This window comes from Dermacentor variabilis, chromosome 1 (assembly GCF_050947875.1).
Source record: "Dermacentor variabilis isolate Ectoservices chromosome 1, ASM5094787v1, whole genome shotgun sequence".
In the NCBI taxonomy this organism is placed as follows: Eukaryota; Metazoa; Arthropoda; class Arachnida; order Ixodida; family Ixodidae; genus Dermacentor; species Dermacentor variabilis.
In genome coordinates, this window is record NC_134568.1 from 9,004,320 (window position 1) to 9,020,281 (window position 15,962).

General features: G+C 51.3%; 1 pseudogene; it reads right to left on the reverse strand.

The window, feature by feature from the left end:
* Positions 1–15,032: 15,032 nt before the first annotated feature.
* LOC142567712 (U2 spliceosomal RNA) lies at positions 15,033–15,212 on the reverse strand (annotated as a pseudogene).
* Positions 15,213–15,962: the final 750 nt, after the last annotated feature.

Below are 15,962 nucleotides of genomic sequence, written 5' to 3' on the forward strand. Positions count from 1 at the left end.
ACATTTCTCCAAAGCGACTACAATGCTTTCACATTCCCTCACGTAAGCAGTCCTAAGTGTCGCTTCCGTCAGCAGGCGTTTAGTGTGTTGCGACACCATGTGCCCGAGCACATGAGGGTGGGACCTTCCCGCGTGTAGCCGTGCGCGGCTTATCCGTGTCTGGGGAAAGAGGATCCTGGGGTTGAGCTGATTTCGGCTGTTTTAACCTTTCAGGCCACCGGGCGGAAGCACCACACCTCTTCGGCCTCTGCTTCATATAGACGGCAGCCCCAGGCTGAACACCTGGAGGAAACCGGCAGTCGCCTTTTCTTGTCCTCCTCTTTAATCTATCTTTCTATCTCGTCTTTTCGTCTGTCCTATCTTCTATTTCTTTCTCACTTCAGAGTTTCCGGACGGCAAGGATTAACGTTGTGTGGGTAGCCAATCTTGGGTATACCATATTTGGTTATAGCAGTGACATGCAGTTGGCGTTTGCATGAGCCGTTTTTCTAGGACCTGCTTGGACTTGTTCTCGGTAGTGTTCTTCCTGCGCTTCTTTCCTGCGCGAGTCCATTTCATGTGGTTCCTTGTTCGTCAAGGAAAGGAGAATTATATCTCACAGGCGTATACCTGTGAGATACACCTTCTTTTATTTCTCTTTTGCGGGATTGCGCGTTTTTATGGCGAACGGTGGGCAGCATTCACATTTACACTAGTAAACGTACCCCTCCTCCCCCCCTTGCCTTATTTGCCCTGAAAATTTACCTTGGGTTGCCCCCCCCCCCCCTCCGAAAAGAAACCTGCGTACGTGCTTGCTCGCCGGCCGGACACGCCTGCCTCGCGGGTGACAGGAGAGGGCACGCTTCTGGCCCGCGTTCCTCGCTCGCGCACCCGAGACTGAACTCCGCTCGCCGGCTCACCCTTGCAAACTTTCACTCGCACATGCAGCGAACTGCGCGCGGCGACGTTTTTATCGCACTGGGACTTTATACGGAACCTCACGGCGACGGCTGAAATGCACCTCCAGTGTCCATATAGTTCCAATCGTAAGAAAAAGAAATAGCGAATAATGTCAAACTTCGAAAACGCATGCATACTCAGTACAAAGTAAACATAAATGAAATGAAATAGAAATAAATAAAAACTAAAGCTAATGAAAGCCCTCGAGAGCCGTTGGTGGCTCTTCTCCTTGCCCTCTGCTTTCGCTATCGCGTGTGATAGCTTTGCCGGAGCTCAAAATACTCTGCCAGGAAAGGTCCAGAGCAGGTTTAGAATGCTGGGTGCCGTACGTATCCGCGCTAAAGTGACTGCATTTAACGTTGATCGCAGGAATTTGACTGTCGTTGTGGCGGCTGCCCCACATCTGTCTCGTTATCGTCACTGGTCTAATTCGTTGACATTTCGATATTTCCCTAAAGCCAGACAAGCGTTTGTTTCCTTATACGTAAGGCGCTCCCATCTCCGCAGCACATATAAAAATGACTTCATCGCCTCTCTCAAACTGTTGCGCGAGTGTCAGAATCTGTTCACGAATTGTTCGACAGCGTAGCAGAGCGCTTGCTCCAAATAGCTGAGCGAGATGCGGCCACCACGCTGCCCGCGCGAGGTCTGCGAACAATGGGCGGTGCCGCACACCATCAATTTTTTTTTTGCGTGAGCAAGTGGCCAAAGGCGAGGACAGATGCGTCGAAGAGCAAGAAGACTCCGCAGCGGTGGGTGTGTTTGTTGACAACCACCACTGCTGTTGCTGCGCGCCCACACCAACTAAATTGCTCACGGGCGGCAGCAAAATTTCCAATCCCCCCAAAAAAGTCAGGGCTTCAAAGTCGTAAACCATTCCACTCTGGAAAGGGCAATGACCAGCGAAGCTGTTTAGCACACGACACAGAGGCGGCACAGAATTTCGAACAAAGGCACGAACTCGCTTACTGTGATTTTTCTCTACATTCGCGTGGACGATGTCACTGCCACCCCGAGCAGCCGGAGGAAACTAGACACACGAGACGAGAGCAGATCCCGCAGCGGTGGGTGTCTTTGCGGCCGCCCGCTGGTGCTGCTGCTCGCCCGCGTTAGCCAACTTCAGACGGGCGGCAGCAAAACTTCCAAAGCCAAAAAAATATTGCGAGAACTAAAAAATCGGCGGATTCCATGCACTGTCGGAAACGAACTACATATCTTTGCGATCTGCACCATGTTTCGCTGCGTACCGAAGACGACCCTGCTCCGCGCGATGCTTCTTTCGGGCTTCAGTGTCCTCGACATTGAACGCGTGCTTTGGAGCCATTTTGCGGGCGCGTTTACGAGATCTTTCTGCACACGTGACCAGCCCGCTGTTGAGACGCCAGCTCCTAGTGCTCTCTTCAGGCTATGGACGATTGTAATGTTTACACTATCACAGCCCAGCACGTGACCTCCACAGCCCAGCACCTGCATTTTCGTCGCATAGGAAGGCAAGCGTAGCACGGGCCCTAGACACAAACTGCGAAACGCTACCGCGGCGGTGCCGGCCGGGATGCGTAAGACCCCTGAATAAAACTAAAGGGTGCGACATACTTTCATCTTGTCGCCGCTGCTTCGGCGAGGAGCATGATAGGAGGCAGGAGAGAAGATCTGTGCCTCCACATTGGTTCAGCGCAGTCACGTGGTATATTTCGCGCCCTTTACTCTGTTTTTCTTCTTTTACGCGTGTCGGCGCACTCGCCGCTTTGACAGACATGACAGTTGGCCTTCGACTTGCCGCGGACAGGCCTTAGCAAGAGATTTCACAGGTTTTGGCTAAGTTTTGGGGCTACCCGTGTCAGTAAAGAACTATGTTTCTGTTTTCTTTTATGTTAGGGATTCATCTTAAGGGTACTGAAGATGCAAACGGTGCACGAAAGCAGCTATTTAAATGCGTAGGCATTTTTATGCTTACCCAACGAGAAAGCCGTCCGTCCGTCAGCCCGGCAGAGCGACCGCTTTCAAGATAGCGCCCGCAGCAACAGGCGAATTCACCTTCGTGCTGACTCTCGCTTCGACGCCAACGAAGCAGCGAGAACAGAGCGCTCACGGAGCTCTCAGCACACGCCGCAGTCGGACACTTTCGTAATCGCTTTCATGATACGCGCCCGAGCGTCTCTCTTCAACGTTAAGCGGCAAGAACACAGCGCGCGAAGCTAACAGTTGTTCGCACTCTTCTTCGGCATTGCAGATCGCTTTCAAGCCAGTACGGTCCGCGCGGCGGTGGCTACGAAGCCACAACCTGAGTAGCTTTGCTCACGGTTCATAATGTTTGGACGCGGATGGATAAGGCGCTAAAGAGCGATAACGGCCTGTAATGATCGGAACGCTATCAGCACGCCTGGCACCGCCACCTGCAGTAGTCTGCTTGCGTCATCAATGCTCCTTGCGCCGCTATCCACACCAGTTCGTGTCGCTGCAGCGCTGTCGTTTGTACTGGCCGGATGAAGTTTCATAACATTGATAATGATACCAGGCTTCGTGGAGATGGGCAAGTGGCACAACGCTTACACATAATTAGACAACGCCCAGAAGAGTTTCTGCGGGATTTTTTTCTTTGTTCACGGGGTGTGGAGCTCAGGCATGGGTATAAGCTTATGCACTGGTGCTATTCTCGGTGTTCGTTCAGGTTCTTTTTTCCTCCTTGTGCCATCGTCACCGCGTTTATGAAGCTGTAGATTGCGTAGGCTGTGTGCTGTCGTATATCGTGGTAAAAACGCAACACGCGTTGTACATTGTTGTACCACTCAGTGTGCGTAGCTTTGTCAGTTCATGCTTTTGTTAGGCGCTGCAAATATATTTTGCGCGAGCACAAGCTGTTCAATATACCAAGTGTAAATGATTCTGACTATTGTGAGTAGGGTTTCTACCACCCGCCGTGGTTGCTCAGTGGCTATGGTGTTGGGCTGCTGAGCACGAGGTCGCGGGATCGAATCCCGGCCACGGCGGCCGCATTTCGATGGGGGCGAAATGCGAAAACACCCGTGTACTTAGATTTAGGTGCACGTTAAAGAACCCCAGGTGTTCGAAATTTCCGGAGTCCTCCACTACGGCGTGCCTCATAAACATGTTTTTGGCACGTAAAACCCCATAATTTAATTTTTTTAAGGCTTTCTACCCTTCGCCGTCTCGGCAGAATAAAGTGGTGCACGAGTTTGTGGGCTCGTATTAACTTCGAAACTCCGCAAAGAAAATGGGGAAGGTGCTCATTAATGGATATCATTTATATGTGTAACTTTCGTCCTTGCATACGCTTTGGTTACAAATTAATTACACGTTCCTCTGTGATGGTTGCGGTTGACAGCCAACGGTATCAGATTGTCATAAAGTCGTAGGACCAGTCTCACTGCATATGGAGATGCAAGCGTCATGATGAAACGACGAGAATAGAAGCTCCGCGTTGATAAAACTGTTGCTGGAGTGTCAGAATATGTTCACGAAGCGTTGGATAGCATTCAAGAGGGCGTGCTCCAAATAGCTGATCGTGATGCGGCCACCACGCGGATACGCGAGGGAGTCTGCGAACAATGCGCGGTACCGCACACCATTAATTTTGTTGCGTGAGCAAGTGGCCAAAGGCGAGAGCAGATGCGTCGATGAGTGAGAAGAAGACTCCGCAGCGGTGGGTGTGTTGGTTGACACCTACTGCTGCTGCTGCGCGCCCGCACCGACTAAGTTGTTCACGGGCGGCAGCAAAATCTCCGAAGCCAAAAAATAGTCAGAGCATAATAAATCGTAATCCATTCCACTCTGTCAAGGTCAATGACCATCGAAGCTGTTTAGCACACGACACAGAGGCGACATAGAATTTTGAACAAGTGTACAATCTCGTTTGCCGTGATTTTTCTCTACATTCGCGTGCACAACGTCACCGCAGCCCCAAGGAGCCGGAGGAAACTAGACACACGGGACGTTTCGAAGGGACCGCCACCACAGCACAGCGGAAGGACAGGGAAGTAGATACGCAAGCGCTTGGAACGACGACGAAGAGAGGGCGGTGCGAACGTACAGATGGTTGACGCGGGTCAAAGTTTAGTATCTGTTCTTATCAGCATAATATCTCATAGTGGTTTTATTTGGACCGTATTTTTTTCGCACCGTAGCTGGACCACAGAGTTGCCGGAACGGGCCGTGACTTGTATATGAGTACTGTAACACGGTGTTTCTTTCTACAAGTTGCCGCTCTTCTTTCTTCCTTCTGGGGCCCTTCTCTATTGTGCCCCCCGCCGCCCGATTGAGCTTGCCCTCTCTCCCGCTACAACGGCAGCATGCGTACTGGTGCTTGCAGCGACCGTTTTCTCCCTCCTTGTCTCGTGTCACCGGGAACCTATAGCTGCCGCTACTTCCCGCCCCCTTCACTCTCCGACTTATGTCTACCTCCTCCTGTGTGCTTTCTTTTCTTTTATTTTTTTTTCTCTCACTGACCTCCTTGCTCTACATATATGGGACTCCGCCTTCCTTCTGCCCTGCATAGTTGCCAAAGGCAGCTGTAAATCTGCCAAAGCGCCGACAGAAATAATAATACTTGAGGTTTTACGTGCCAAAACCACTTTCTGATTATGAGGCACGCCGTAGTGGAGGACACCGGAAATTTTGACCACCTGGGGTTCTTTAACGTGCACCTAAATCTAAGCACACGGGTGTTTTCGCATTTCGCCCCCATTGTTACGTTTCGCCTACGACGCGCGGTTTAGCCGGCGCGACTGCAACAAAGCGGCAGACATTTTGGCCCGTTCGGCGTCGCCGCTACGCTCCCCGCAAAGCGCGTCCAGGCATGTTCCGATGCCACGTGTCTTCATGTGCGTGTGTGAGTGTATGTGCCATTGTGCCCGACCGGCGGCGATACGACAGCAGGGGTCACCTTCTCCTCCCAGTCATTGTGCCCGTCCGGAGGCGATACGACAGTAGGAGTTACCTTCTCCTCCCAGTCATTGTGCCCGTCCGGAGGCGATACGACAGTAGGAGTTACCTTCTCCTCCCAGCCATTGTGCCCGACCGGAGGCGATACGACAGTAGGAGTCACCTTCTCCTCCCAGTCTTTGTGCCCGACCGGCGGCGCTACGACAGTATGCGTCACCTTATCCCATTGTACAATCACGTGCTCGTTTATTGAGGGGTTCCTTCTTGCCCTCATCTGCGAGAGTATAAAAACAGCTGCCCCCGGACGCCAAAAGGAGGGCTCCGATTTCTTCTGTTGAGTAAAGTGCTCTCCCGTCTCTCTACTTCGGTCGACCTGACCGCCAACTCTTTGCGATGTTAAAATAAACAAGTTGTTTTGTTGTTACCAGTCGACTCATGCTTTGCCGGGACCTTCGGATGCTTCCAGTTGTACCCCAGGCCGCCAGGCCAACGCTTCCCTTGGGGCTTGCGACCCAGGTACAACCACGGGCGTCAGCGCCGAGTTCCCAACAGGTCGTACCAGTGGTGCGACCACAACAACCGTTGCCATCGGTGGGATTCAAACAACTGTCTGCCAGCGGTGAGATCGCGACAACGGAGGCCAGCAGCGAAGATATGCAGTTGACTGTATGCTGAGCAGCTCAACGACGCTCCGGGAGCAGTGCAACGAGCCCTGTGTGATGACTGGTTGCCTGCAGCGGAACGACTGCGCTGAATTCCTGCCTGCGAGGTTTGGTGACTGCGGGACTTTCTTCTTCTGAGCTCTGCCAGGCTTTTGTTAGTGTCAGAAACAGAGCTGGTAATTGTGGTTGTCGTTGCTGCCGGGTTAGTTTGCGGCAAGACAATATTAGGCAGTAGAGAAAGCAGCATTCAGAGCAGCCATGGATTTGAAGTCGTTGCGCAAACCGAAATTGTTGGAGCTTGCAAGAGAGTTGGGTCTGGATGTCTCGGACAAACTCAGAAAACCAGAACTGCTAAAGGCTATTCTTGAGTTAGAGGCTGAGGATGACGAGCTGTCGGAATGCCTTGAGACTATTGAGGAGAGGTCAAAAAGACAGGAGCGCGAACTTAAAGAGCAAAAAGAGAAACAGGAGCGCGAACTTAAAGAGCAGAAAGAAAAAGAAGAGCGCGAACACGCTTTGGAAATGAAGCGTCTCGAGGTAGAGATGGAACGCGCTCGTAATGGAAGTCAGGCACACGGTGCAGGAGAACGCGTATTGTTCAAAATGACTGACCTGATGCGGCCGTTTAAGCTTGGAGAGGACATTGGTTTGTTCCTGGTTAACTTTGAGCGAACGTGCGAGAAGCAGGGGTTCTCTCGGGAAACGTGGCCACAGCGCTTGCTCAGTTTGTTACCCGGCGAGGCGGCCGACGTAGTCGCTCGCTTGGATAGAGAGGAGGCAGAGGATTTCGACAAAGTGAAATCGAGTCTGCTAAAAAAGTACCGGCTGTCTGCGGAGGCGTTCCGTCGGAAGTTTCGGGAAAATGAGAAAGGCAGAAGTGAGTCATACACAGAGTTTGCGTACAGGCTTATGTCAAACATGCAGGAGTGGCTCAAAGAAGAGAAAGCGTTTGGTGACCACGATAAAGTTCTGCAGTGCTTCGGGCTGGAACAGTTTTATAGTCGGTTACCTGAGAACGTGCGGTACTGGGTCTTGGATAGGCCAGACGTTTGTACGGTGGCTAAAGCCTCTGAGCTAGCCGAGGAGTTTGTAACGCGTCGGGCTCGCGGAGCTAAGGACGGTCAAAAGGGTGAATTTGGCTCGAAGTTTGAGAGGCCGAAGTTCACACCCATGAGAGCAAAGGGGAACACGCGTAGTGAGGATGCGAGTGAAAGCAGTCCGACCAAACGTAAAGAGACGGCGGCAGCCGAAGCCGAACGCAGAAAGCGGTTCGAGATGAGGCAAGCGCGCGTTTGTTATACGTGCCAGAAGCCGGGTCACTTTTCGGCGCAGTGTCCGGAAACAACACCAAAAGTTGTGTTTTTTTCATTATGCAGCACTGACGAGAACATGAAGCTTCTCGAGCCTTACATGCGAGACCTCCTCGTGAACGGGAAAGAGTGCCGAGTGCTTCGCGATTCCGCAGCTACGATGGATGTAGTTCACCCGTCTTACGTAGAACCCCATATGTTCACGGGCGAGTGCGCATGGATCAAGCAAGCCGTGGAAGCTCATAGCGTGTGTCTGCCAGTAGCAAAGGTGCTTATTGAAGGACCTTTCGGAGCGCTTGAGACGGAGGCGGCCGTGTCATCTATGCTGCCCCCCAGTACCCGTACCTATTTTCAAACAGGTCCGATCACCTCCTGCGCGAGAAGGGGCTTTTGTTTGGTGAGGCTAGCGTTCAGGCCTTAACCAGGTCGAAGGTTCGGGAGCTCGCTGCAAAGGCGGTAGTTGCGGGGCCGACGTTATCAAACAATGAGAAAGGGTCAGAGGCGCAGCAAGCCGATATTCAGAGCACGCCTGAACTGAATAAAATTGAGTCTGTAACGTTAAAGGCACCAGATACCGGAGAGGAAATTGCCGATGCGGGAAAGTTAGAAGAGCTATCTGGAGATTTGCTCATCGCGCCTACGTCAGACGGACTTAATAGGTTGCTAAAAGTCAGCCGGTCGGCTTTAATAGCCGAGCAAAAAAAGGATGGCAGCCTAGAAAACATACGCTGCAATGTCAAGGAAGGTATCGCCAGGAAAACTGCGCGTTTTGTGGAAAGAGGTGGAGTCCTGTACCGGAAGTATCTAGACCGCAGAGGAGTGGAGTTCGATCAGCTGATCGTGCCTCAATACTATCGTCAGGATCTGTTGCGCTTGTCACACGGGGGTTCGTGGTCCGGACACCTAGGAGTTAAGAAAACTAAGGACCGTCTCTTGCAAGAGTACTATTGGCCAGGGTGTTTTCGGGACGCAGACCACTTCGTGAGGTCATGTGACACCTGTCAGCGGGTGGGCAAACCAGGGGACAAATCGAGGGCGCCGTTGAGAGTGGTACCTATCATTACGGAGCCTTTTAGACGGCTCGTTATTGATACAGTGGGACCTCTGCCGGTAACAGCCACGGGGTACAAACACATTTTGACTGTGATCTACCCAGCGACAAAGTTCCCTGAAGCAGTGCCGCTTAAAGAACTCAGCTCAGTTGAGATAGTCAATGCACTACTGTCCATATTTGCGCGAGTTGGTTTTCCTGCGGAAATCCAATCAGATCAGGGCACAGTGTTTACTAGCGCTTTGACGACAACTTTTCTCGAAAGGTGTGGGGTAAAGCTGTTACACAGCTCAGTGTACCACCCACAGTCGAATTCCGTTGAGAAGCTCCACTCCGTCATGAAGCGCGTGTTGAGAGCATTGTGTTTTGAACACCAAACTGACTGGGAGCTGTGTCTGCCTGGGGTGATGTTTGCATTAAGGACCGCGCCGCATGCAGCTACGGGGTTTTCGCCAGCTGAGCTGGTGTACGGTCGCTCGCTTCGGTCTCCGCTTCGCAAGCTTCGAGAATCGTGGGAAGGCAGGGGCGACGACCCAGTCGTGGTGGAGTACGTGCTTAAGCTCCTCGAACGCTTAAGAAGGGCACAGGAGTTGTCAGGTGAAGCAATGGCAAAGGCCCAGCAGAGGGCCAAGGTTTATTATGATCGGACCGCCAGGGCCGGTCGTTTTGAGGTGGGCGATGAGGTCATGATATTGCGCACATCGCTAAACAACAAACTAGACGTGCAGTGGGAGGGCCCAGCACGAATTGTTCAGAAACTGTCGGACGTTAACTACGTGGTAAGTCTGCCAGGAAAGCGGAAAGCACAGCAAGTTTACCACTGTAATCTGCTCAAACCTTATAGACAAAGGGAAGCAGTGGTGTGCATGATGGTAAACGTTCCTGAAGAGCTTCCGGTCGAGCTTCCGGGACTAGGCTCAGTGACGAACAGGAAAGACACCGATCAAGTCATTAGTGACCTTATCAGTAAAGCACCGCTGTCGCCTGAGCAGAAAACCGAACTACACCAGCTATTACAAGAGTTTCAAGGTCTGTTCTCTGAGAGGCCTGGTAGGACTTCTGTCCTTACTCATGATATAGAACTTACCTCCCCAGAGCCAGTACGATCCAAGGCGTATCGGGTGTCACCCCGCCAGAGCGATATTATGGAGGCTGAGGTAAAGAAAATGCTACAGCTCGGTGTTATTGAGGCAGGTGAGAGTGATTATACCTCCCCTTTGATTTTAGTTGAGGTACCGGGCAAGGAACCTCGTCCTTGCATCGACTACCGCAGGCTTAATTCCATCACTAAGGATCAAATTTATCCGATCCCTAACATCGAGGAGCGCCTTGAGAAAGTTAGTAGCGCTCAGTTTATTTCCACCCTAGATCTTGTCAGGGGTTATTGGCAGGTTCCACTTACAGAAGAGGCTAGTAGGTATGCGGCGTTCATTTCACCAATGGGAACATTCCGTCCTAAAGTGTTGAGTTTTGGTTTGAAGAACGCGCCATACTGTTTTTCAAGCCTCATGGATAAAGTGTTGCGGGGACAGCAAGAATTCGCTTTACCGTATCTAGACGACGTAGCGATATTCTCCGCATGCTGGTCTGAGCATATGGCACACTTGCGGGCAGTGCTAACCCGCCTGCGCGAAGCGGGCTTGACAGTAAAGGCTCCTAAGTGCCAGTTAGCACAAGCCGAGGTTGTCTACCTCGGTCACGTGATTGGTCAGGGTCGTCGCCGCCCCTCTGAAATAAAAGTGGCCGCTGTGCGAGACTTCCCGCAACCGCGCACGAAGACCGATATTCGGTCGTTCTTAGGTGTCGCCGGCTACTATCAGAGGTACATCCCCAGGTACTCTGATATCGCCGCTCCCCTGACGGATGCTCTAAGAAAAACAGAGCCCCAAACAGTCGTCTGGGACAAGACAAAGGAAAGAGCTTTTAGCGCCCTAAAGAGTGCCCTAACAAGCCAGCCTGTGCTACGATCGCCAGACTATACAAAAGGGTTCGTTGTTCAGTGCGATGCTAGTGAGCGAGGCATGGGCGTTGTACTGTGCCAACGGGAAAATGGAGAAGTAGAACACCCCGTCCTGTATGCTAGTCGTAAGCTGACCAGTCGTGAGCAGGCGTACAGCGCCACCGAGAAAGAGTGTGCATGTCTCGTGTGGGCCGTTAAGAAATTGTCATGCTATCTAGCCGGCTCGAGGTTTATCATTGAGACGGATCACTGCCCTCTCCAATGGCTGCAGACCATCTCTCCCAAAAATGGCCGCCTCCTGCGCTGGAGCCTCGCTTTGCAACAATATTCCTTTGAGGTGCGTTACAAAAAGGGGAGTCTCAACGGTAACGCCGATGGCTTAAGTTGAAGCCCCTAACGTAGGAATCAGCCTCAAAATTGTTTGTTACTGATGTTTTTCTTCCTGAGGCAGGATTTTTTTTAACATATTGCTTTTGTTTAGTGTTTCAAAGTGATGATATGCTTTCTAGTGCAATTTTCCAATTTGTGGACGCGTTCTGAGTGATGCTAGACTACTGTAAGGAACTAGGCAGTGGTATAAAAGGGGAAAGAGCCTGGCAGGGCTTAGTGAGGGTTGTGCCGTGCTTGCTGACTGAGCGGTTGAGTTTCAGCGTAGTTCTAACGCTTGCCGGGAACGAGAACAAGAATGTGAACCCTCCCGAAGTCACTTTGCAGTGTCCTGTGCGAACCTGAACGAGAGAACGAGGCCTTCTCTGTGCGCTGCGCTCAAGAAACGTCGAGGGACGCCCGACTTCGGTTATGAGCATCATCGAGCGACATCCCTCCGGACAGCGGATGCAGTCCCCTGTCCATCGGGATCTCCTTCCCCCGGCGGGGCGGTCTGTTACGTTTCGCCTACGACGCGCGGTTTAGCCGGCGCGACTGCAACAAAGCGGCAGACATTTTGGCCCGTTCGGCGTCGCCGCTACGCTCCCCGCAAAGCGCGTCCAGGCATGTTCCGATGCCACGTGTCTTCATGTGCGTGTGTGAGTGTATGTGCCATTGTGCCCGACCGGCGGCGATACGACAGCAGGGGTCACCTTCTCCTCCCAGTCATTGTGCCCGTCCGGAGGCGATACGACAGTAGGAGTTACCTTCTCCTCCCAGCCATTGTGCCCGACCGGAGGCGATACGACAGTAGGAGTCACCTTCTCCTCCCAGTCTTTGTGCCCGACCGGCGGCGCTACGACAGTATGCGTCACCTTATCCCATTGTACAATCACGTGCTCGTCTATTGAGGGGTTCCTTCTTGCCCTCATCTGCGAGAGTATAAAAACAGCTGCCCCCGGACGCCAAAAGGAGGGCTCCGATTTCTTCTGTTGAGTAAAGTGCTCTCCCGTCTCTCTACTTCGGTCGACCTGACCGCCAACTCTTTGCGATGTTAAAATAAACAAGTTGTTTTGTTGTTACCAGTCGACTCATGCTTTGCCGGGACCTTCGGATGCTTCCAGTTGTACCCCAGGCCGCCAGGCCAACGCTACCCTTGGGGCTTGCGACCCAGGTACAACCACGGGCGTCAGCGCCGAGTTCCCAACAGGTCGTACCAGTGGTGCGACCACAACGACCGTTGCCATCGGTGGGATTCAAACACCATCGAAATGCGGCCGCCGTGGCCGGGATTCGATCCCGCGACCTCGTGCTCAGCAGCCCAACACCATAGCCACTGAGCAACCACGGCGGGTTGCCGACAGAAAGTCAATCACTGTCACAACTGTCCCTCTCGGTTTGATGTATCTGAGAACGACCGGGCATCCGGTCTGGTGTCTTCACTATCAGGGCCGAACTGCCATTTTTTTGTACACCCTGATGAAGATCGGTCCACCGATCGAAACTGTTGAAATTAAATACTTCTTCTGTTTACCTTGTAGCACCGCTCAAGTTCTTTACGTTTGAAAGGTAGACTGAGGAATTCCTCTTTACCTACTATATATATATATATATATATATATATATATATATATATATATATATATATATATATATATATATATATATATATATATATATATAATGAGATCTTAGATAAGAAAGGCAGGGAGTAAAATGTAGTGGGGGTAGTCACTTGCTTCCAACCTTTCTAACTTATCCCAAAGCTATATATATCGTATCACCCAGCCTTACAGGTATCAAGTTTCAGAGGTGACAAAAACTGACTGGACAAGCAAGATTTGGAGAGATAGAATGAAGTCTGGACCAACATTACATTCCGCCCGAGGCCGAAGCCTCAAAGATTTTCTTTTGTAATATATGTACATCGCTGACTGGCAGCCTCCGCTAAAGATATGTTCGCTGTCGCAATTAATAGGCATTTGTTTTTAGGACCCGCGCTAGCATACGAGTTGCTTCTTGAGTATACAGGCCTTCGGCCAGCTTACATGAACGATAACTCGTCAGTTTCTGCCACGAACGGAAGCTGTTTCGTAAGGCTTTGTGACTTCTTATCGTTAATTTTAGACATCGTCCAAAAGCCGGACACAGCCGAGGATAATGATTACGCCGCTTGAGGCTGACTTGTAGTGGAGTCGCACGTCGTATACCGCTCGCATCCCCCGCAGGCGTGCGGTCATGCGAAAAACTGCAGATGTCGCATACTGGTGCACAGATTTCGGTTTACACTGCATGTACGGGTCCAGTGTAAACCGGCATTTGTGCCCCATTGTGAAACATGCACACTTTTTCGCGCGATCGCACGCGGGCGCTCGAGCGTAAATTGGCCCTCAACCCAGGCACTTGAGGTGTCTTTAGCACAGCACATGGGCTTCGGCTACCGTCGTTGAGATACTAAACTCGAAGATGTTCCCACGGCGCGCCACAGCTGCGACTGCGCCCGTCTCTGTGAACTGCATAGCTTTGCGAAGGTTCCACGTTATTAGCATCTCGCTAAAATACTTTGCTCCACTCTTCGACATTCGGCAGCCCCAAGAACAGGGATCCATAATCCGCGTTCATAAAAATAGTTCTTGCGCTGTAACTAGTCGCACAGGAGAAGATGCTGGCCATTGGTCAAGTGGTGCGTGTTGTTTTACAGCGAAGCTTTCTTTGCCTCTTTTCCCGTCTTTATGGGCGCTGCTGCTGCGGTCTTTCTCGCACACGTCGATGGGTTTCTTTAATCACCACCAGATAAAGCTGGCGGGGCGACCGACTGGTTACTCTTCGAAGCAAGATAAGGATGCCTCAGAACACGCACTTATAAAGCGAGATATTAGAAGGAAGAAGAAGCATCTGCTTCCTTCGGTAAAGCTGGGGAAACGATGGAGCTTTGTTTATTAGAATGCGAAGATATCTGCCCAGTGGTCGATTTAGGCACCACTGGTCTCCTTGAAGTCACTGGGTTCAGCGAGAGCAGGGGGAAAGTAAACATGTCCGCAATTGACATTAGTAAGATGCGATTGCAAGATTGGTGGAAGAAAAGTGGGGAGACTACAAACAACGGAAGCGTACAATAACAAAGTTCACAATAGGGGTTCAGAAACTTTGGTTATGGGAATTCATCGTGAATCTTTTTCTTTCATATATTTGCTATTTAATATAGGTAGGGCATTAGGCAATATATTAACAAGAGCGCGGTGGCGCAACCCACCCCCCAGTTCCAAAGGGGACGTTGATAACAGCCATCCATCCACCCAGGCCGGTGCCGCCGCGGTAGTTTTTCGTAGCTTTCGCGTATGGCACGTGCTTGCTTACCTATGCGACAAAAATGCAGATGCCGGACTGTGGAGGTCGCTTGCTGCGGCGTCATAGTGTGAACATTACAATCGTCCACAGCCTGAACAGCGCTTGGAGCTGGCTTCTGAGCAGCGTGCTGGCCACATGTGCAGAAGGAGCACGTAAAAACGCGCCAGAAAAATGGCTACATAATGTGCATTCAGTGTCGAGGACACCCAGGCCCGACAGAAGCGTCGCGCGGAGCCGGAGCCTGTTCGCTACGCAGCGAAACGTGTTGCAGTTTGCGAATGTATATATAAAATGTGTACATACAATTATAAAATTAATTTATTTACGTACAGCCCGATAATTCAAGTAACGTTTAACATTTGTGCCACGTTAATCAAAGCAAACAGCATACAAAGCTTAGCTTACCTCGATTCCCACAGTCCGCCAAATTCTTACAGTGAAGCATGCTTATGGCTACGGTAGCGTGCATTTTTTTTTTTTTTTTTCTGCGGGTGCAAAAACCATCGGCCGATCCCGGAGAGGGTGCAATAACGAGCCGACCCGCGGCGGAGGTGAAGCAGGATTCAAGAACTCCGCCAACTTGCAAAAATGACCTTAGCATCTTGGGTCCAAATAAAACCACTATGAGATATTAAGCTGATAAGAACAGATACTAAACTTTGACCCGCATCAGCCATCTGTACGTTCGCACCGCCCTCTCTTCGTCGTCGTTCCAAGCGCTTGCGTATCTACTTCCCTGTCCTTCCGCTGTGCTGTGGTGGCGGTCCCTTCGAAACGTCCCGTGTGTCTAGTTTCCTCCGCCTCCTTGGGGCTGCGGTGACGTTGTGCACGCGAATGTAGAGAAAAATCACGGCAAACGAGATTGTACAGTTGTTCAAAATTCTATGTCGCCTCTGTGTCGTGTGCTAAACAGCTTCGATGGTCATTGACCTTGACAGAGTGGAATGGATAACGATTTATTATGCTCTGACTATTTTTTGGCTTTGGAGATTTTGCTGCCGCCCGTGAACAACTTAGTCGGTGCGGGCGCGCAGCAGCAGCAGTAGGTGTCAACCAACACACCCACCGCAGCGGAGTCTTCTTCTCGCTCATCGACGCATCTGCTCTCGCCTTTGGCCACTTGCTCACGCAACAAAATTAATGGTGCGCGGTACCGCGCATTGTTCGCAGACCAGCTCGCGTATCCGCGTGGAGGCCGCATCTCGCTCAGCTATTTGGAGCACGCGCTCTTGAATGCTATCCAACGCTTCGTGAACATATTCTGACACTCCAGCAACAGTTTTATTGCGCTATCAACGCGGAGCTTCTATTCTCGTCGTTTCGTCATGACGCTTGCATCTCTATATGCAGTGAGACTGGTCCTACGACTTTATGACAATCTGGTACCGTTGGCTGTCAACCGCAACCATCACAGTGGAACCTGTAAT